We start from the raw sequence: 20,910 nt of genomic DNA on the forward strand, positions 1-20,910 counted from the left end.
GCATGGGTTCAAACTCTGGTTAGGAAAGATCACGCATGTTGCATGGTGCAGCCAAAAAGTAAGGGAAAATAAAAGACTAATATCTGTCATAAAAACAGATGCAAAAATTATTAAAAATATTTTAAATCAAAGTCACCAAAATATTAAAAAGATAATGTGTTATGACCAAGTGGGATTTATCCCAAGAATTCAAGTCTGGTTTAACATTTAAAAAAACAATATAATTTACCATATTAAGAAACTAAAAGGTAAAAGTTATATGATCATTTTTGTGGATTCAGAAAGTCACTTGAAAAAAGGCAAACATCCATTCCTGATAAAAACTCTTAAGCAAAGTAAGAAGAGAAGAAGACTTCCATAACCTGATAAAGAATATCATTGGAAAACTTACAAGCATAATCACACTTAAAAGTGAAAAACTAAATACTTTCCCATGAAAAGAAGGAAAGAAGATAAGGAAGTTGGTCTTATCATTTCTCATTCCTTTACCTTAACTTCTTTGTGTCTTTGTATTTAAAGTGAGGTTTGTGTAGGCAGCAATACTGGGGATTGCTTTTTTATCCATTTTAACGATCTCGGCCTCTTTATTGTTTACAGGTAATGTGGTTCTTGATATAGTTAGGTTTAAGTACATCATCTTGCAATCTGTTCTGTTTTTCCCCATATCCTTTATTTTTACTTTGTTCTTTTCTTGCTTTCTAATTATTTGAATTTTTACTCCCATTTTTCTATCCTTCAGTGGCATGTGGTTTATAATTCTTTGTTTTGCTATTTTAGTGGTTGTTTTAGGATTTATAGTATGCATCATTAACTCATCACAACCTATCTTCAAATGATTTTATATTACATCATGTATATTATAAATCTCTCAATAGCATATTTCCATTTATCTACTTGAAGCCTTTATGATATCTCTGTCACAGAGTTCACTTTTACACATATTATAAACTCTACAGTGTTTTCTTAAAACTGATTATCTTTCAAAGGGATTTAAGTAATAAGAAATATATCTTATTATTTATCCATATAGCAACCATTTTCAGTGTTCTTCAATTTTTTGTGTAATTTGTATTTCCATCTGGTATTCTTTTCTTCTGCCTGAAGGACTTTTAGCAAATCTTGCAGTGTGGTCCTGCAGGGCGTGAATTCTTCATTTGCATTAGTTTTCAAAAGATACTTTCACTGGGTATTGAATTCTAGGTTGACATTTAACTTCTTTCAGTATTTTGAAGATGCTGCTTCAAGTCTTGCTTGTATTGTTTTTGACTTTTATCTGGTTGTTTTTAAACTTTTCTCTTTACCTTTGGTTTTGAGTAAATTTATTATGATTTGACTTAGTCTTGTTTCTTTGTGTTTCTTGTGCTTGGGGTTTGTTGACCTTCTTGAGTCTGTGGATTAGTATTTTTAATCATATTTTTAATATTTTAAGCCAGTATTTTTTTCAGATTTTTTTGGTCTTTCTCTATCCTGTCCTCTGGGGACTCCAATCATAGGTATAATAGGCAGCATGAAGTTGTCCTACAGCTCACTGATGGTCTTTTCATTTTTTTTTAATTATGATTTTGCTGAGTGTTTTGTTTTAGGTTGTTTCTATTGCTGTGTCTTAAAAAATTTACTAATCTTCTCTAATGTCTATTCTGTATTAATCCCATCCATTGTATTTGTTAATTCTAACATTTGCTGCCAATTCTGGTTGGTTTTATTGATTTTTTCTCCTCATTATGGGTTATATTTTCCTGCTTCTTTGTACATCAGGTAATTTTTATTAGACGCTAGACATTAGGAATTTTAATTTATTGTGTTTTGGATATTTCTGTATTCCTATAAATATTCCTGAGCTTTGTTCTGGGTTTCTGTTAAGTTACTTGGAAAAAGTCCAGTCCTTTCAGGTCTTAGTTTAAAGATTTGTCAGATAGAGCCATTGCAGTGTTTAGTCTAGGGCTAATTATTCCCCACCTTTGAGGCAAGATCCTTCTGAGTACACTATATAATTTACATGAAATTATATTATGGGGTTTTCCAGTTCAGCTGGCTAGACCAGACACTACTCTTCGTTCTTTGAGAATATCTGGCAGTGTTTCTTTTTTATCATTTTAGGAGGCTTTGGGCAGTGCTTTTGGTTTGATCGTTTGTGTCAACCTCCAGCCTCTCCCTGGCAAATTCTTATGTTGAAATTCTAGCCCCCAGAGGTGATGGCATTAGTGGGTGGGGCATTTGGAAGGTGCCTAAGTCCTGAGGATTGAACTCTCCTAGGAAATTACTGTCTTAAAAGAGAGGTTCTAGAGAGCTTCCTAGCACTTCCAACCATGTGAGGCTACAGTGAGAAGTCTGAGACCTGAAGAGGGCTCCCACCAGACCATCCTGGTACTCAGGTCTCAGACTTCCAGCCTCCAGAATTATAGGAAATAAGCTCCTGTTACGTGCAAGCTTCCCAGTCTTTGGTATTTTGCTACAATGATCTGACTAGACTAAGGTGGTTTCCTCACATGTGTGGGCCGATCAGCATTCTGCTGAATATTTGAGGGGAACTCTCATCGATTGTTCTCTCTCTGGTAGTCTGAACTCTGGTGACCTTGATCTCCTCGAACTCTAAATTTCTCAAATCAGGGAGTTCACTTGGCTCTGCCTAGCTTTAGCGTTCCTGTGCCTGGAAACCCTCTCCAGGCACCAAACCGGTGGGATTGTAGAATGCGTCTCATTTGTTCCCCAGTTCTTTGGGATCATTATTCTTCAGGGTTTGATGTCTGGTGTCTTGAAAACCATTGTTTCATGCAGTATTTTGTTTAGATATTTTTGCTGTTGCTTTAGGTGGGAGAGTAAAGGCAGTCCTCTTTTCTCCATCTTTGGAAGGACATTTAATTTTTTATTTTTTCTTTTCATTTCTACTTTTACTGCATTGTGATCAGAAATTTCTGTTTGTAATATTTCTACTATGGAACCTACTTATGTTTCTTTTGTGATATAATATATGATCAATTTCACTGTTTCCTGTCTGCTTGAGAAGAAAGGATATTTTTTATTAAAGGGTGCAGCGTTTAATACATTTTATGATATCTAATTTATGATTCATGTTAAACTCTTCTCTATTCACACTTATTTTTTGTTCACGTACCCCTCTCATCCTGAGTGGTGTGTAAAGCTCTCTTATCAATATTATTTCTATTTCTCCTTATATTGCTCTAATTTCTATTTTACAAAAAGATGGGGTTTTTGTTTTGTTTTTTTTTTTTTTTTTTGGTAATCTTGTGCTTTCCTTGTAGCTCAGCTGGTAAAGAATCCGCCTGCAATGCAGGAGACCTGAGTTTGATCCCTGAGTTGGGAAGATCCCTTGGAGAACTGAAAGGCTACCCACTCCAGTTTTCTGGCCTAGAGAATTCCATGGACCATGTAGTCCATGGGGTCTCAAAGAATCAGACATGACTGAGCGATTTTCACTTCACTTTTGGTAATCAGGTACATAGTCTGTATTTTATTGTATTTCAGATTGTGACTTTTTACCATATGTTTTTATTTGTCTTGTTTGATGTTTTTGGCCTAAATTCTGCATTACCTAATATTAGGCTTGCTGTCCTTGCTTTGGAGTTGTTCTATTTAGCTGGCATAAGTTTTCCCATCCTCTTTCATTGTTTTAGCCTTTGAATCACTTTGTTTTAAATATTTCCCCTATATATATGGAAGACTCCAAAGTTTTCCTTTGTAAGATATTTTGAAAATCTATTTCTTTTACTAAACAAGTTAATCTTCTTTACATTTCTTGATATGACTAATATATTGGGTGTAAATTCTTTACAACATTTTATATTATAATTAATCTATGATTATGTTATATTTACTTTTTTTCTTTCTCTGTATGCCTCTTTGTTCTTGAAAAAATTGCTTTGACATTTATAAAAGTGTACATTTTGCTTTGATAGTTACCTTTGCATTGATATCTTTTAAAATATCCTCAATCTCCTTACTTAAGGAGATAAAAATTAAAATAAGATAAATCCTTACTTAGCCTTTTACTATCTGGATGTTGTTGTTCAGTTGCTAAATTCTATCTTGACTCTTTGTGACTCCATGAACTGTAGCATACCAGGTTTCTCTGTCCTTCACTATCTCCTGGAGTTTGCTCAAACTCATGTCCATTGAATCAGTGATGCCATCCAACCATCTCATCCTCTATTGTCCCCTTCTCCTCTTGCCTTCAATCTTTCCCCCATCAGAGTCTTTTCCAGTGAGTCTGCTCTTCACATCAGGTGGCCAAAGTATTGGAGCTTCAGCTTCAGCTTCAGCATCAGTCCTTTCAATGAATAATCAGGGTTGATTTCCTTTAGGATTGATTAGCTTAATCTCCTTGCTGTCCAAGGGACTCTCAAGAGTCTTCTCCAGCACCACAATTTGAGAGCATCAATTCTTCAGTGCTCAACCTTCTTTTGGAGAAAGAAATGGCAACCCACTCCAGTACTCTTGCCTAGAGAATCCCGAGGATGGAGCAGCCTGGTGGGCTGCCATCTATGGGGTCGCACAGAGTCAGACACGACTGAGGTGACTTAGCAGCAGTAGCAGCAACCTTCTTTATGGTCCAGCTCTCACATTCATACATGACTACTGGAAAAACCTTAGCTTTGACTCTACAGACCTTTGTCAGCAAAGTGATGTCTCTGCTTTTTAATATACTGTCTAGGTTTGTCATAGCTTTTCATCCAAGGAGCAAGTGTCTTTTAATTTTGTGGCTGCAGTCACTATCCATGGTGATTTTGGAGCCCAAGAAAATAAAATCTGTCACTGTTTTCAAATTTTCTCCGTCTATTTGCCACGAAGCTATGGGACCAGATGCCATGATCTTCGTTTTTTGAATGTTGAGTTTTAAGCCAGCTTTTTCACTCTATCTGGATATGGATAGTCAGTATTTTTCACTATTCTCTGGATAGTCAATTCAAAATGGTACCATTTGATTTCTAACTGTTCCCTATGCAACAATGATTTTACCCTACTTTCCTCTGTCTTTCTTCTTAGCTCAAATTTTAAGTTGCATTTTTCTACTTTATCAGAACATATGACATTTACAAAGTATTTTCCACCTTTGTTCATAATCCTTGTATAAATTTTAGATCAACATGCTTTAAATACACTTTAAATATACTACATCCTCCATCATTCTTTTGCCAAAAATGTTCCCCAGTTATCTCTTGGTTAGATAGAATTCATCCTCTAACAGGTCATCTAAGAAGGACTTATGTGCACAGATTCTTTCACTCTTTGCATATATAATTTACTTTTCTATAGCCTTGATAAGTGAATGATGGGTTTGTTGTGTATAAAGTCCTTGGCTCACAATTTGTTTCTTTTCTTTGTTACTTCAGAATAATGTTCCATTCTTGCCTTGTTTTGCAAGTAGCTCTTAGATACACTGATGCCAATCTAATTTTTTCATACTCTTGTAGGTATTATGGGTATTGTGCCTGGAGTCCTTGGGTATGGTTTCTTTGTTTTTAAAATCTAATCCTTTTTTAGGCTGTGTCTCTGAATTGATCATTCTCAGTCAATTTTCCCGGGCATTTGGTTGACTTAAATAAATATAGGCTTTCTTTTATTTGTATAAAGGATTCTTGAGTTTTGTTTTAAAAATATTAGCTCTTTTCTATTATTCCCTCCAACTTTTAGGGTCACCAGTGTTCTTAAACATGAGAGAAGGGGTGGATATAGCAGAAAAGTGGAGGGACTGGATTTAGATAGGAACATGGATGGTCCATTTCTGTTATGGGAAGGAAAACAGAGAGTGTGGACATGGATATTGACAGTTGATACCTAAAGAAGTGCTCTTCTTTTCTTTTTTGGCCATGTCCCCCAACTTGTGGCATCTTAGTTCTTTCCCCAAGGATGGAATCAAGGCTCCTGGCAGTGAAAGCATGGAGTCCTGACCCCCAGACCGCCAGGAAACTCCCAGGAGGTTCTCTTATAATGGCTTTGGCATTCTCAGTGGTGAAAAGCAAGATCTAAGCTAATTCTCTAACTCCCTCACCTGAGAAAGGGTAGGGGAAGAGTGCATTTGCCAAATTTAAATTTGTGTCCTGGGCAGAAAATCATTTACCAAAATCTGTGAATGATGTTCTAGAAGGAGCTCAGAGAACAATCAGCCCCCTGGCCCTTCTACCTAGGTAGAACAAGCAAAGCTACTTCCTTCAGGGATTTGTTCACATCCAGAGGGACTGAAATGGCATTGATGGGATTCGAACCAAGGGAGAGGTCAAACAGTCTGGAGGACTGCCTGTGGGAGGAGGTGGAGCCCTGTCCTGTGTTGCTTTAGGAGCAGTGAGAGAAAGCACGAACTTCGAGTGAGTATAAGAAAGAACTTCAAGGACCAGGTGAGGTTGTTGTGTGAAGTGGTGAATCTGCTTTCCCCGGGACGGGAATGTGCATTAAGTGACTGAATATCATGATATCAGAGATGTTGGGTTGGAGATTCCTGGGTCATCAGAGGGATGATTAGACGGTCTCCATTGTAACTCCAAGTTGACCATTCATTTTCTCTCTCTGAATGCTCACTGTAAACAGCTCTTGTCCACTCTATCTTCAACATATTTTTAGAACCCAACCGTTTTTAACTTCTTCCATCTGAATTGCCTTGGACCAGTCCATGTTTTCTCCCTCTTGAATTATTTTGTAACCTTCTAGATGATTCCTATGCTTCCCTCTTGGCCCCCCACTCTCCTGCTGCTGCTGAGTTGCTTCAGTTGTGTCTGACTCTGCGTGACTGCATAGACGGCAGCCCACCAGGCTCCGCCATCACTGGGATTCTCCAGGCAGGAACACTGGAGTGGGTTGCCATTTCCTTCTCCTGCTGCTGCTGCTGCTGCCAAGTCATGTCAGTCATGTCCGACTCTGTGCGACCCCATAGATGGAAGCCCACAAGGCTCCTCTGTCCCTGGGATTCTCCAGGCAAGAACACTGGAGTGGGTTGCTATTTCCTTCTCCTACCTCAGTCTGTTCTCAGAATAGTCAGTTGATCTTTTTAAATTATGTCAGGCAGTGTCACTCCTCTGTGTCAAACTCCCTGCTCCCCAAAGTCCTAACAGTGGCCTACATGATCACATGTGATCTGTTCCCCGTCACCCCCGCCCCACCAACCTCTGACCTCATCCTCAACAGCTCCCCCGCCCCCTTGCCTGTGTTTCCCACTTACCCAGGTCCCTTAGCTGTTCCTCAGACCTGCCAGTCTTGCTCTCTCTGCCTTCAAAAGACCCTGGCAATTTCTTCTTCCTGAAATACTTCTGCCTCAGATATTTAGAGAGCTCACTTTTTCTTCTTTCTCCTTAGATTTCATTACCTATTCACAGAGGCACAGCCTGTGCACCCTTTATAAAAAAGCACTTCCATCCTATTACTTTTTTTAACTTTTCACGGTAGTACTTATCTCCTATGTATGATACATTTAATTATTTGTTTATACTCTGACTGCCTTGCCTGACAATGGCTTTGTGTGTTTCTTCACTGCTGAATTCTCAGTGTCTAGAAGGGGCCCTGCACAGAACTGGTGCCTGAGAAATATTTGTGAGAGGGATGAATAAGCGAACGGGTGTGATGGGGAGGCAGGACAATGTGACAATCAGCCAGGACTTGTCTCCTTCCTCTTGGAGGGAGGAGAAGGACCAGGGGTTTTATAACCTGGTGGGGCTTTGAAAGCTTACTGTGTTCCAGTTTCAGAAGAGGTGCAGTGAACACATGGCAGCCCTGTCTCTCACTGACTCCAGCACCTGAGCAGAGTGTACCATATAGCCTCTGGAAAGTAAGTCTCTGAACATTAAGTACCAGAAAGCGGCTTGGGAGGTGGGCGGAACCGTATTCCAGGAACCATCAAACTAGAAACTAGGGATGAGTTGAGCCTATTTGTTCCTTGGGCCTCCCCGAGCAGAACTCGGCACAGCCTGAAACCTAGAAGTGAGCACTTAGTACAAAGAGAGAGATGCAAAAGAGACCCCCTGCTCCTGGTTAGAACAATGCAATAGGGACTCCTAAAGCTCAGAACATGGGGAGGGACTCCTGATTTTTCCTTTCTTTTCCCTCCACTCTTGTCCCAGGCACCAGGGAGTCTGTGGCCGGAGTGGATGTGGCAGCCAATGTGTGTGTGTGTCAGCATACAGGCAGGGGCCAGGCCTCTGAGGAAGGGGAACCTGTGCTCTGGCCTCAGGGTGCGCTTTCTTCCTGCTTTGGAGGTTGGGCGCCTGAGGGCTCCTGATACCTACCTCTCTTCCCTGTCAGTTTTTAACCTGGATCAGTGGGTGTGGGGGTTCACATGCTCTCAGGGACACAACAGCTGTCACATCTGGGACAAGTTAAGAAGCCTGTAAATAAATATTCTGTAGCTGGGCTCTACCCATCATCCCCCTCAGGTCTTGACCTCCAAAGAGCCGAAAGTCTCCTTATCCCTGGGTCAGCTGTTACTCCTGGGTATGGAGAGTGGGGCTGAGCTGGAGATGAGGGAAAGGGGAGCAGAGAGGAGTTCCAGGATCTGGTCTTCTGGAATATTCCAAAGGACACTTGGATGGGCCAAGCCATGGCATCTGTGATGAAGGATGGAAGCCCAGGAGGTAGGGCCACTGTTAGCCTTCCTTGGTTCTGAGGTTCCATGAAAAGGAAGGTTCTTAGCAATGCAGAAAGGGTTTTCTGAGTAGGGAGAGAGAAAGCTTGTGTTTCTTTATGCATGTGCTCTGCCAGTTACTCTTCACTAAGCCTGTGACGTAGGGTAGGATACACATGTTCTAGATGAGCAAACTGAGGCACAGCATGGTTAAACAAACCTCTGTGTCCAAGGTCACAATCCTGTTAAGTGATGGTCAGAGGAAGCCCTCAATAAACACAGTTGCCTGTGTTGGAATTGACGGGGAACCCAGAAAATTCCTTAATTCCTAAAGTCCTAACACCTGGGTGGTGAACTTTAAGAAGGCAGAGGTCAGCAATGCCGGAATGCTGGAAGTCAGAACAATTCACGTTCAGTGACTTGTTGAGTGGGCTTCCCAGGTAGTGCTATTGGTAAAGAACCTGCCTGGCAGTGCAGGAGACATAAGAGACAGGGGTTTGATCCCTGGGTCAGGAAGATCCCCTGGAGGAGGGCATGGCAACCCACTGCAGTGTTCTTGCCTGGAGAATCTCACAGATAGAGGAACCTGGTGGGCTATGGTCCCTAGGGTCTCAAAGAGTCAAGATACAACTGAAGTGACTTAGCACACACTGTTAAGTACAAGACGTTCTGCCCCTCACAGTGAGAAGTGAAAACACAGGCACAGCCCCCCAGGGTCCTCACAGTTCTCCCTGAGGAACCATCTCCAGTTGACAGGACAGGCACGCTTTTCAGGGATCCCTGCACCCCCTCCTCCCATCCCCTTCCCTCCTCCCATCCCCTTGTGTCTGAGGAATGGCTGGCCTGGGCAAGGATAGACTGGTCAGAGGACTGCGTGGTACAAGGTGGCACTCAACTGAGGATTCGTGGCACTGTTTGAGGGCCCCAGACCCACACGCCTCACGTATCAGAGAAAGTGATTGAGGCCTTGGAAGGGGAAGAGATTTGCTTTGAGTCTAACCAGGTGTCAGTTAAGACTGGCAGTTGTTTCTAGGGAAGAGGAGCCCTGAGGGAGCAATCCCTAGCTTTAAATTCTGGGGGAACGTGTTCCTCTGGGCTTGTGGAGGGAGCAGACAGTGGGACAGAGGGCAGTGGATGGGCTGACAGCGTGGGGGCTGACGTCTCTTTATGAGTTGTAGTGCGAGGGCGGGACTTTAGTTTGTGGCCTCAGTTCCTTAATTGGTAAAATGGCAACAGAGAAAGATTGAGCTCAGAGGGCTGCGTTTTTATAGCTGAGAAACAGTAAGTGAAGTCTGTAACACACAAAACTGGAGAAACAAAAGACTAACAGCCTCCATCACATTCATAGTAATGCACTGTTGAACACACTGTGACCAATTACACCATATTAATGATAATGTTGGGTATATTGGGATCTAGAATCGCTGGAATGACAGAGTAAGGGCCTCAGAGGCCATCCAGCTTCGTCTCGGATATTGGAATTCCATGATCAATATTTGTGTCTGGAGTACTGACATCGTCTTGAGTACTAAAGGGCATGTGGAATTGAGAATTCATCCAGGGACCAGGAGAGGGGGGTCTGTGCGGAACTGCCTCCATGTAGCCCTGGTTGACTAGATCCACTCTTGTCCTCTTGGACCCCGAGCACAGAGAGATTTGGCATCCAGGGTGGTCTGTGGTCACCATCTGAATAGGAAAATCAGCTCTGGGTGAGGACTTGGACTGGAACACTATGGTTTGCCATCCTCTTACCCCAGGAAGGGAAGAAAAGGGCAGATGGGCACCATGGGTGGGGTGGTGGTCCACTCGCCTAGACCCACTGGCCCAGTATCACCTGACAGGCCCCAGAGAGCCCCTGATACACTCCAGAGCACACGTCACTGGCCCAGGGCCCCGGTTCCCCGTTGATCACATCCCCCAGGTGACGTCAGCATCCCCGCCACATTCATCTGTCACCTGGGAGTCACTCTGTCACCTAGTCATTCTCAGCACAATCACCGAGCAACCACGGGTAAAAAACACTGCCCATGTCTCGCCCCCAGCATTGCCTGGTACCTGGTGCTGGTGGGGAGCCCCCTCTTTTGTGTTAACAGACCTCCTCCACAAAATGTAATGACATTGCTTCAAGTGGTTGAGGCTCTCGGGAGAGAGCTGGGGGAAGGCTGCCCCCTCCATCCTGTCTGTTCTCAGACCTGCCTTCTCAAGACTCCTTGCCTGGCCTGGCTATATTTAGAAGCTCAGCTCAATAACTAGAGTGACTGGACCACCCCAGCCCCTGTCCCTTCTGAGGACTCTGGAGCGGCCTATTCCTCCCCTTTTTTAATCAAGTCTTAAATTTCTCCAGGCAACCGACACAAAAGGCCTGGGCCAGGTGGTAGAGATGCTTGGGCTTCAAGACGGAGGTTCTCTTTTCTGTTCTGCATCCTTCCAGGCTGGGTGGTTATGGATCTGTCCGCAGACGCACTCTGTCTCTTAGCACGGGCTGCCAGAGGCTGGTCTTACCACTTCTGGCTCATGCTACGCTGCAGAGCACTGTCTCACACACATGGCCGTCTGTGGGCTGCTCCTGGTGCAGAGGCCTCCCTGTGCACGCTCTAGTCCACAGCAGTGTGTGCCCACTAGGGCCAGGCCAAGCCCATGTGGGTGCAGCGCACACTGCAGTGAAGTACAGGGCAAGATCACTGTGCCCGTGGACTTTACATCTTAGTGGCAGAAACAGTAAACCAAGAGCTAAGACCATGTCAGGTAGTGAGGCATGCTGAAGGAGATAAAGCAGATGGATCTGTAGTGAGTGAAGGGTGAATGGAGTGGCCATGGTGGCTGCTTTAGATCATGTTAGGCTCAGCCTGTCCCAGGAGACATGGAAGTCTGAAGGTCAAGCATTTTGTGTGGAGGGAAGAGCAAAGACAGAAGCCCTATGTGAGAATTGACATGGTAGCTAGAGAACAGAAGCAGAGCTGGGTGAGGAGAGATGGTAAGTTCTGAGGCCAGAGATGTCAGCAGGGTTCAAGGAGTCAGACCTTGTTCTCCGCAGTCACATCCCCTGGGCCCCATTCCCCACTGGGCCGCTTACCAGCTGTGTGACTTTGAGAAAGTTACTTAACCACTCTGGGTTTGAAGGGGCAGTAAGGATAGAACAACAAAGGTCTGTCTAGTCAAAGCCATGGTTTTTCCAGTAGTCATGTATGGGGGTGAGAGTTGGAGTGTAAAGAAAGCTGAGCACTGAAGAATTGATGCTTTTAAACTGTGGTGTTGGAGTCCCTCGGACAGCAAGGAAATCCAACCAGTCCATCCTAAAGGAAATCAGTCCTGAATATTCATTGGAAGGACTGATGCTGGAGCTGAAACTCCACTACTTTGGCCACCTGCTGCAAAGAACTGACTCATTTGAAAAGACCCTGATGCTGGGAAAGATTGAAAGTGGGAGGAGAAGGGGAAGACAGAGGATGAGATGGTTGGGTGGCATCACCGACTCAATGGACATAAGTTTGAGTAAACCACTGGAGTTGGTGATGGACAGAGAGGCCTGGCAGTCCATGGGATAGCAAAGAGTCGGACACAGTGGAGTGACTGAATTGAACTGAAGGATAGAACCTCCTTTTGAGTTGTTGTGATAGTAAGTTAACATATGTAAAGGGCTTGGAACGCCACCTGGCACATAATAGGGGCCACGTGCAAATGCGTTACCTATTCTTTTTTAATAAGTGTTTGCTCTTAAAATAAGCCTTATTGTCATTACACAAACAAGCTTAGATTTTAAGAAGTGTGTGCGTTTGTCTGCTGGTGCAAGTCCTGGACTGGAAATTAGGAGAGAATTGCATCTTACTCCTTGTTCCGTCTTTAAGTCTGTGGGTATCCGGTTCCTCTGAGGGTTACCAGGACAATCTCGTGGGACCCCAGCTAAGCAGTTGACATGGGAGTTGGTTCTGAAGGGTTAGACCTTAACAAGAAGATAAGATTGTTTCCCAGGGAGTGAGTTTTAATTTCATCAAAGGACTGTCATATACTCGTAGTTTAGTTGTGAAGTCGTGTCTGACTCTGCGACCCCATGGACGGTAGCCTGCTGGCTCCTCTGTCCATGGAATTCTCCAGGCAAAATTACTGGAGTGGGTAGCCATTTCCTTTTCCAGGGGATCTTCCCATCCCAGGGATTGAGCCCAGGTCTCCTACATTGCAGGTGGATTCTTTACCAACTGAGTCACAGGCTTGCTCACCCTCAAAAGACACATCCATCACCTGGAGAAAGGGGAGGAGGCAGGTAGAGAAATGAGGGGCAGGCTTGGGCCTGGAGGAAACCAGACAGCAAGGCTACTTCCCAGCAGCCTTCTTTATCATTCTTGGCCTCACCATGCAGGGTGAAGGTGGCAGGGGTAAGGCAGGAAAGACCCGAGATCAAGTGGGCTCTGGGCTTGTGACAGGCCACTGCCCCATTTTTTCTTTTTCTTTTTTCATTTTTATTTGGCCATGCTGCAGCTATATGTGGAATCTTAGTTCCCAGACCACAGATTGAGTCTGTGGCCCTTGCAGTGGAAGCACAGAGTCCTAAACACTGGATGTCCAGGGAAGCCCCTGCCTCATTTTGTTCGTCTGTCAAATGAGGGAGTTGGTTGATAATGGTTAATAAGCTCTTTTCTAGCTGTTCGCATCAAAACATTCACGGGAGTCTGAACCAGTGGGGTGCTCAGGGGTATGAGAAGAGCATGCAGGGGTGGGGGACCTCTTTGGAGATGAGCCCTGGGTTGGGGTTTGGTTCCCTCTTTACCAGCTGGAGATGGAGCAGGAACTGGCGTGTAGGGCCAGCTAGGAGCCCCCACTGTGACCAGACCTCTCAGGTGTGTAGCCAGGCATCAGAAATGCCTCCTCCCACAGCTAGATGACCAGAGGCCCTGACAAGTTCTGCTTATTTACAGATACACATCCACACCCCTTCAGTGCACAGGCTTCTGAAAATGTACAGGTAAGTCACATTTTTTGTAAATCAAATTCTATTCAATGCGGTTTGGTTGCTTACTGTTTAAAGCAACCCTGTTGCAAATCCTCTGGTGAAGTAAATAGCTCTCCCTCCATAAATATCAATGTTCATATTCAGGCTTTCAAAGTGTGGGAGCCCCATCTGTTCGTGTGTGTGTGTGTGTGTGTGTGTGTGTGCCCATGTGTGTCTTTGTGTATGTGTGCATCAGCGTTCACTCTGGCGCATAAAAGAATCCATGAATACAAATTGTTTCCTTTTCTTCCTGGCTTTGTTGTGATATGTTCCTGGAAAAAGACATACTGTTCTTAGCAAAGGGTAGCCCCTGAGCAGCTCAGATCTCTATCTGAGCATTAGGCCTATCCTCCCTGGTGTCCGACTACGGCTCCCTAGGGGCATATCCCGAGGGAGCCCACCTCCGGGCGAGGCAGAGAGGGAAATTAATCATTTGGGAAAAATGAAAAACTCGCCTCCTCCTGGCAGGGGACAGGAAAGGAGAGGCAGATGTGGGCGAAGGAGGTGACTGGGAATCCTCCTGGAATTTGTTCACTAGATCGCATTCTACAATCAATTATTCATTCGAGGGCATCCAGGGAGCCCACCTACCATTTGCTTCCTGTTTGCAGGACCAGGACAGTAGCCCTAATGGTTGTGTATTTCTATGCCCAGAAGAGCGGCCTGCTTTCCCCTGGTAAATTCATGCCCCCTCCCTGGGCATTACCCCTTGTCTCACCACCCCCATGCTGATGAACTCCATGTGGGGAAGGGTCCCCCTCACCACCCCCCAGCCTTCCACACACTAGGCAGGAGCCAGCTGAGGAGATGCTGGAAAGACTCATCGTTTATTTATGGTCCCTGGCCTCGTCCCTGAAATAATTAGGGTTGGATATTTTCATATCATGCAGTTAATTGCCATCTGCACTGCTTAACAAGTCAGGGAACCGGGCAGTGATCTGGGGGCCCAGGAGAACGTGGATGGATGGAGTCACGGAGTTGGCTGCCACAGCTTGGGGACAGGGAGGGGAGAGAGGGAGCAGGCTGTGGCTTGTGGGAGGTGCCAGGGCTCAGGTTCCTAGAAAGGGGTTAAGAACCTGCTTCTCCTCTGGGAGAAGGAGAGGGAGATGACACCCTGGCAGAAAGCTAGGTTGTCATCACAACAGCACCCCAGGATGCCCCAAGAACTGTCTTAAGAACATGCAGGTTTCAGGTCAGAAGCCCTGTGTTCCAGCCCTTCAGGTTCCCCGGAAGTGGGGTCTTCACTGGGATCCCTGAGTGTGTGTTATTTGCTGAGAGAGTGCTCTCAGGAGACGCTGTGAGGGAGTAAGGGGAACAGGAGGAGCAGAATCTGGGCCAAGAAGTCACTTCAGGTGAGGCTAAGCCAAGGCCTGACCACGGGAGCTCTGGACCTGAATGGCATGCAGAGCTGTCCCACCTTAAGACGAGACGCTGGCTTTCCATCCCTGCCCAGTGTCATCACCAAGGGCCGTTCCCATGGGAGGGGCATGTGGCGGAGGCCTTAACCTCCTGGCCGTCATCTCCCAGGGAAGAGGCTCCTGACATCTACGGACAATCCTCTGGACAAGGGCACAGTGTGAGTCATTAGCAGCCAACACCGCAGCAGCATGGGGCGGGTGCCTGGCAGGTGGAGATCTGGGTAGGGCACCAGAGACATTGGATCCTTCTTCTACGCTGAGACTTGAACCAGCCACTCTGAGGCCCAGGTCCCTCCCACATGGAAGAGAAGTAAACAGTCTTCCACCACTGTCTTGTAGAGCAGAAGGGTAGCTAATTGATAGAGCGCGTGGAAGGCATCCTTTAGCTGTGATGTGCTCTATAAATGCCTATTGGTATTACTGCATTAACCCCATGTGGTTTAGGGAAGAGGACTCAAGTTTAGCTTTGTGTGTGGCTGGAGTGCACAGACCAACACTTGGCTAAATTCATAGGCTTCTCTCATCCCCCTCTCCCCTGGCCTGGGCTCCCTCTGTCAAGCAAACCTCCTTTGGGGAAGGTATTATCCTTGGGGATAATTTACAGAGTGGAGAGGGTTAACTTCTGGTTCTCATTCATAGATTCATAGATGCGTGTAAGGACCATTTTCAGACCTTCTTAGACCAGAGCAAGACAGCAGCATGAGGGCCGAGCAGACAGGCTCAAGGTTCCCCCAAGGTGACTGCAGGGTGACCTCTTTCCATCCCCATTCATTTGGAGGCAGACTGACATGGAGGCTAGAGAGGGCTGAGCACTCGGGGGATGACAGTGGCCCTCTGTCACCCAGAGAGAATGATGAGTTCAGGGAAACACTCGCCCCAGCCCTGCTGAACCCCCTTCTTCCCTTTTCCTTGTCCTGGGTCACAGGAAAAAGGGGGCCACCCACCAAAGGAGGCTCCTGTGGGACGAGTGAGACTGCCTCAGTCAGGACGCAGCCCAGAAGGAGAGGCAGTCACTGGGGGAGGCAGGGAAGGGGGGCTGGGGGGACAGCCCGCCATTGTGACAGGTCCTGGGGGGACAGGGAGCTCCTGGGAGTCCAGTCAGGCCTGTGAGGGGTGGGGGAGACTGGTCAGCAGAGCCCTCTGATGAGCCTGGGGCTGAGTGTGGCCTGCAGACAGCAAGCATGAACAGCATCAGGGTCAGAAAGTCTGACCTGCTGTCTGTCAGGCCTTCAGGGGAGAGAGAACAGTAACATTCTGGCGTTCTTCCCAGCCCAGGAGGGGGACTGTGTGCCTCGGCCCCTCCATCACCTCCCGCCCCCGTGCTGGGCCCTGGACCCTGGGGTGTCCTGTCTTGGTACCCCTTTGTGGGGTCAGGTGTCTCCCAGCAACAGCCCCACCTGGCCTCCTAGGTGCACCCCATCTCTCAGGGGTCGGGAGGACCGATAAACCCAGAAAATGCCTGGGCTTGGGGAAAATGCATCTTAGTTGCCATTAGTGGGAATGGGGGATTCTTCTGGGGGAAACAGCCTGACTCTGCCTTAACCAGGGCATAAGCATAGTGTGTGTGTGTGTGTGTGTGTGTGTGTGTGCGTGCGTGCGCGCATGTGTGTGAATGCACGTGTGTGTACTGGGGCCTAGCACACACTGTCCCCCGTCCGGGAATAGATGCCTGCACGGAGCAGACAGGTGCAGACTCGGCAAGGACGAGTGACTTAAGTCTCTGACTTTGCTGCTGCTCCCCCCGCACAAGGCTGGGCTCTGTGCACTGAGGTGGGGAGGAGAGGTGGGTCCGGCTGAGCCCCTGCCTCAGACTAGCACATGAAATTTTCTCAGAGGAATAATGTGGGGGGGTCAGGCCTAAGGGATGGGAGAAGGGAAGCAGTGCATAATCAGAGTTGCTGGGGAAGGCAGCCTGGAGGAGGTGGGATTTGAAAAAAGCACAGAACTTGAGAGAGAAGGAAAGAGAACAAACAGAGGGCAGCTGTGCCAGCTGAGTGCGGGGGCAGGAAGGAGAGGGGGAGCCCGGCTGGAGGATAATCTGCCCAGAATCGCCGTTAATCATCAGCGCTAACGCTAACCGCGCACCTGCTGTGTTCCAGACACCATTCTCAGAGCTTTACATATTAGCTCATTTAATCTTCACAATGATCCTGTGAAGTAGAGAGATTTTTCCCATCTTGGGGAGGAAGAAACTGAGGCTCAGAGAGGCTAAGTAATGGGGACAAGGACACTTGGGGCTTCCCAGATGGCTCAGTGGTAGAGTCCACCTGCCAATGCAGGAGACATGGGTTCAATCCCTGGGTTGGAAAGATCCCCTGGAATGGGAAATGGCAACTCACTCCAATATTCTTGCCTATAAAATCCCATAGACAGAGGAGCCTGGAGGGCTACACAGTCCACTGGGTCACAAAGAGTCGGATACAACCGAGTATGCGCGCACGCACAATGACACTCAGCCAGTGAGTGGCAGCATCAGGATTTAAACTCAAGCAGCCTTGGTCTGGAGCCTCTCCTCCTAATTAATTAGTTTTTCTATACAATCTGGCACACACTTAGTGCTCACAATGTGCCAGGCACCATCTTGAGCCTTCTAGTCATGTTGTTGTTAAGCCCATCTTACAGATGAGAAAACTAAGAGCCAGAAAGTTTCACATGCAGTCACTCGGGGTCATAGAGATCAGTGGAGTCTGCACTGAGCCCTAGGCCGTCTGAGTCCTCAGTGAACCCACCATCCCTGCAGAAGGAGCTGGTGGGGAGGTGGTGTGGGTGAAAGCCTTGGACATGGTGCTCAAGTGTGCAGGCTTGTGCCCCCCCCACCTCCCAGCACACCAGGAGGATGCACACAGCTGGGGCATTTGTCGAGGGGCCGCTTGTTAGGACTGGGTGGGAGATACAGCCTAATAACCTACGCTTACTATGGGCATGGGGAGCCCTTTCTGGAAGCTCCACTCACTTGGTGGGTGGCACAAATTTTCTGGCTGGGCAAGCGAGCCCCTTCTGTCCCCTCACTCATGTCCCACTCACTGGGAGCCTTCCGAGGCTGGAGCAGGGGTCAGGACCTGCCTCCTCCATGGCTTCTGTGGCCTAGTTTCCGGACAGACACCAGGTAGCGGGGCCCGGCAGGCAGGTTAAAAATATCCCTGAGTGACAGTGAGGCCTTCAGTCTGACACTGATGTGGATTAAGCTGGAGGTGCGGCCTTAAGGTCATGGGCATTGCTATGGCATCCACTGCTCTGGGAGGGTCTCGTTGAGACCGGAGCCAAGGAGGCAACGGCGGGGAAGCAGAGACCTGAGCGCCCAGCTTTGGCCCAGCTCACACTCTCCTCTGGAGAAGGCAGTGGCACCCCACTCCAGTACTCTTGCCTGGAAAATCCCATGGACAGAGGAGCCTGGTTGGCTGCAGTCCATGGGGTCGCTAAGAGTCTGATACGACTGAGCGACTTCACTTTCACTTTTCACTTTCATGCATTGGAGAAGGAAATGGCAACCCACTGCAGTGTTCTTGCCTGGAGAATCCCAGGGACGGGGGAGCCTGGTGGGCTGCCGTCTATGGGGTCGCACAGAGTTGGACATGACTGAAGTGACTTAGCATAGCATAGACTCTCCTCCTGTGTGGACCGCATCCTTCACTCCTGTTCTTACCTGCTTTGAGTTTTTCTCTAAGTCTCTCCCACTGCCTACTTCCTCTGCCCTCCCTCCAGCCTGCCCTCAGCAGGTTCTCTTAGCCTAGTCTGGGCCAGGGGCCCTCAAACCACAAAGCCTTGGTTAAGGGATCAGGTTGTCAGGTGAGGGGAAGGGCTATCAGGTGAGGGATGGGTTATCAAGTAAGGGGTTGGTGGGGGGATGGATTGTAGTGGGGGATGAGTTGTTGAGGGGATGTATTGTCAGATGAGAGGTGGGTTATCAGGTGGGGGATGGGTTGGTGGGGAGGTGTATTGTCAGGAGACGGGGATGGGTTATCAGCCGGAGGCAGTTCTGGCTGTCTGCCCACCTTCATCTCCAGCTGCACTCCTTCCCCAGCACCTTTCATCCCCCAACCCTTTTTGAGGGTAGTTGGCCAGTGACTCTGTGTTGACCCAGCAAAGCTGTGCCCAGCTTCCTGGGGGCTTTGCGTGTGTGTATGTCTGTGGCCAAGTCCACTCAGCTCATAAAAACAGTATTTAGAAATCTCAGGTCTCACCACCAGTCAGGACATAAAGGATGAATTTACTGAGAATGAGGCTCAGAGAAGCCACATGATGTGTGCACAGCTAAAGCCCAGGCATTCTGAACTCTTGACTCCCAGCCCGGTGCCCTCTGGGACAGCCTGCCTTTGGATTTGGTTCCATATCAAAGGAGCCCCAAGGGACCTAGGTTGGGGTTAAGGGGACCTGGGTGTTGGAGGGGGGGAGTTGATGGGGCCGGTGTCTGTGATAAGCACGTGATGTCTTGGAGAAGAAGCTGCAGGTGTTAGGAAAACCAGCATCAGAGGCCCTCAGAGTGGCCAGGAGGGACTGCCAGCTGGACTCACTGACCCAGCTGATGTGGATGCTGGAGCAAAGAAAGATGGTGGCAATTCCAGCTAGAGCCTTTCAAAAACAACCCAGTACTGCCCTCATTCAGAGGCCAAGGGCCCTTCCCTCCTCCAGAGGGTTGAAAGGAATAGGAAAGCAAATCCAGACCACAGCTCACCGTGAGTCTGAGGACTGAGCTGATCAGGCTGTGGAGACAGTCCCAGTACATCCCGGGGAGGAGATAGTGCCCAGTGAGCAGCCCCCTTCAAGAAGGCCGGCTAGAGAAGTGTGTGCACTGTCAGGAGCGTTTCCTGGGAACTTGCCCAGGCTGTGCAGGCCCCGCAGGGCTCACCTCCACCATCTCGGGGCCTCCAGGGAGCTCAGAAGCAGGTCTATCCAGAAGGAGGAGGCACTGCAGGGCTTTGGGTGGCTCAGAGGTGAGGGCCCAGGCCCCTGCCTGGCATGCCTGTGCCCAGAGAGGGAAGTGCCTGCGAGACCCACACCTGAGCATGCCACTTCCCTGTGCCCAGCTGCTGCCTCCCCAGGGCCAGGCAGGCGAGGGATTCATGTGGCCGTGAAGGGCTCTGCTCCTCTTCTGGACTGGCTTGGTAGGTGCTGGCGGGGCTTTTCCTTCCTTCCTTCCAGTTGAAGCTGGTTGCTGCCATGCATTCTGATATCATCGGCTGACATTTAGGCCCCACCTTTCTAAAGGCGGAAAGGACAAGGTAGGCGCCAGCTTGGGCTGTGGGGCAGTGGCCACTGAGGACATGGGCCTTTCCAGCAGCATGTGGGGCATTGGCCACTCTAGGGCTTCCTTAGAGAGAACGGGGAAGAGGCTTTCTTCGCCGGTTGTGGAGACTTAGAGCTGCCCTGGTTTGGTCTGAAGGCAGAAGGGGGACATGCTCCTCCCCGATTCATGCTCCATCCTCAACTCAGCCTGAATTCCACCAGTGCAGCCGCCTTTATCTCATGGGTGGTGCTTGGTTTGGTCAACCAGCATTTCATGATTTTGAATTTGAGTGCTGTGCTCTCTCTTTCTCTCTGGTTCCTATCACTCCCTGTTGTCTTACTTACTGCTCTAACCGTGTACTTTACCTGCCTGCTACCTTGTGAATAATGCCATCTCCAAACTTCTTGTAAATGCAGGTGGTCCTGGGAAAGGTAGAACCTATTAATTCCTTGTGAGAATTCATTTTTCACAGTCATCTTCCAATAACCAGTTGACTAGGACTCTTGGGGGTCGGCAGTGAGCTGGGGTCATGTTGGAGCCTGGGACACTGGCCTGGACTAGAGCAGGCAGCAGAAGGGACAGGTGGGAGGTTCTTGAGCAAGTCTTCATGGGATGACTTCCAGCCACCATTTTTTAAGCACCCACCACGAGCCAGGGAAGGTGCTGAGTGCTTCAGAGACATCATTTAAGCCAATTGTCCCCACATCACAGATGGGAAAAC

The sequence above is a fragment of the Bubalus bubalis genome, chromosome 2, assembly GCF_019923935.1.
Source record: "Bubalus bubalis isolate 160015118507 breed Murrah chromosome 2, NDDB_SH_1, whole genome shotgun sequence".
Classification (NCBI taxonomy): Eukaryota; Metazoa; Chordata; class Mammalia; order Artiodactyla; family Bovidae; genus Bubalus; species Bubalus bubalis.